General features: G+C 42.8%; 1 pseudogene; it reads right to left on the reverse strand.

Moving 5' to 3' along the window:
• Nucleotides 1-337: 337 nt before the first annotated feature.
• LOC100629750 (large ribosomal subunit protein uL24-like) lies at nt 338-765 on the reverse strand (annotated as a pseudogene).
• Between the last annotated feature and the right edge of the window lie 1,387 nt (nt 766-2,152).

Raw genomic sequence — 2,152 nt, forward strand, 5'->3', positions numbered from 1 at the left:
GAATTGTTATATGAATGTATTCATATATATATACACACACATATACATACATACTCATTTTAGCAGAACACATACTTCCTCTTTTTTTTTTTTTTGGTGAGGAAGATTGGCCCTGAACTAACATCTGTTACCAATCTTCCTCTTTTGCTTGAGGAAGATTGTCACAGAGCTACCATCTGTGCCAATCCTCCTCTATTTTGTATGTGGGATGCCACAGTGTGTTGGTCTGCACCAGAGATCCAAACCATGAAACAGAGCAGAGCATGTGAACTTAACCACTGTGCCACCAGGCCAGCCTCACACATACTTCCATTTTTAATGGAAGTTGCAGATAAGATTATTCTTGCATCATTTCAATTGTTTCTTTCTTACTTTTACTTTTACCTTTTACTTCCCTACTGGGTGACATTTGGCTTTATGTTCAAGGATATTTTTTCAGTTTTAGCCTAGTGATAACCACCTTGCTGGGGTGAATGCCCATGTGGGTAGTGGTGTCATTAGCCTTCTCCTGCTGCACTTATTCAGTATGTATGACATATATCTTCCTGTCACCTGGACCACCTTGCCAGTTTGTTGACCTTTGTAGTGTCCTTACACAAATTGCACCACAACATCCTTTCAGATGGGCATGGATTGAACATTGTACTTCTGTCTCAGCAACTTGGAAAGAGGGGAAAGCAATCTTCCATGACTGTGGGAAGGTACATCGAAATGCCTTTTAGGGCTCCTGCTCTAGTTAGAAATTATAGAGGGATTAAACTTCATTTGGTTACTACTGTTTCAGCAATGATCACAAGAGAGAAAAAAAAAGCTGATATAGATGCTTTTACTTATCATTGCCACTGTTTTCTATGATCCTCATTAGCTCAAAATATCTGCCAGAGAAAAAGAGCAAGTGAGGGATTGAGCTTCAGGAGCAGCTCAGGCGGGGGCAGTGGACCAGTCCTGTGTAGGATGTGGTTGCCCAACAAGCGAGCAGCCAAGGAGGAGGGAGCTCTCCAGTGTATCTGGTGAGGTTGGTGCTGGTGCATTAGAGTTACCTTGACTTTATGGGCCCCCCCAAAAAGGAGAGATGATCCTAATTGACCACAGATTCCATTAGAAGACAGACAACCTGTGCTCAGAACATAATCTGTCTGAAGCAGGAAACCAATTGTTTTGGGTCTGTATGACTAAAATCTTTTCAGTTATCAATGCTACAGTGTAGTCAAAGCCCTTGGCACAGCCAGAAGACAGGTGTGCCCAGACCCCAGGCCCTTCCAAGGTAGAGCTTCAGCCAACCCAGCCAGCTCAACCCAAGTCAGAGTCAGGCTACTGGAACTCTGACACTCAGCGTTTCATGAAAAACTTGCCCTGTTTAGCTCCTCATGGTTTTTAAAGTTTTTCTCAATATCTTTCAAGACTCATAACCCCCTGAGGAAGGCAGCCTTTTATTTTCAGATGAAGTAATTATGGCTCAGAGAGGTCTATTCCGGTAGTCAAATGTGGTACAACTGTTGGGAAGAGCCACAACTTCAAGACACTGGGCTCCTAGTCCTTGCTTTTTGTTTCTGGATTTATTCTGGCAGGATTCTTCCCAGAAGCAGGACCACTCCCATAAACTGAGAGTCCACGATTTCAAAACTGAGTCTGACATTTTAAGATTATGGGCGTAAAGCTTTGTTCAATTAGCCAGGTTTGCGACTGTACAGAAACTGATGCATAATTATATATATGGATCCTTTTTTTTCTTCCGCCATGACTTTCCCCAATGTGATGCCCACGAGTTCCTTCATCCAGTACAACCGCCTCAAGATGCACAGTCCAGGTGTTTCCTCCACTGTCCCACCACTGGGTTGTCTTTCTCTACTTTGTCTTAGGTCTCTAATTCCTGTAGATGCAGGATCCATTTTTAAGATTTATCTATGTGCTAAAAAATATCAATGTTCTCAGCCTTCTTTCTTTTCCATTTTTTTCTAAGTCTACAATTACACCCACTCATGCCTTTGACATTCACCTCAGATACATTTTTGTGCTCAGGGAAGCTACACATTTACAAGGTGGAGCCTCCCATTCAATTTTGAGAATAGAGAATTCCCTCGTAATATCAGAGGAGGAGATGCCGCTGACCTCTGACACCTTGGTACAGAGAAAACCATACCCCTCCTCTGGG

This window comes from Equus caballus, chromosome 19 (genome assembly GCF_041296265.1).
Source record: "Equus caballus isolate H_3958 breed thoroughbred chromosome 19, TB-T2T, whole genome shotgun sequence".
In the NCBI taxonomy this organism is placed as follows: Eukaryota; Metazoa; Chordata; class Mammalia; order Perissodactyla; family Equidae; genus Equus; species Equus caballus.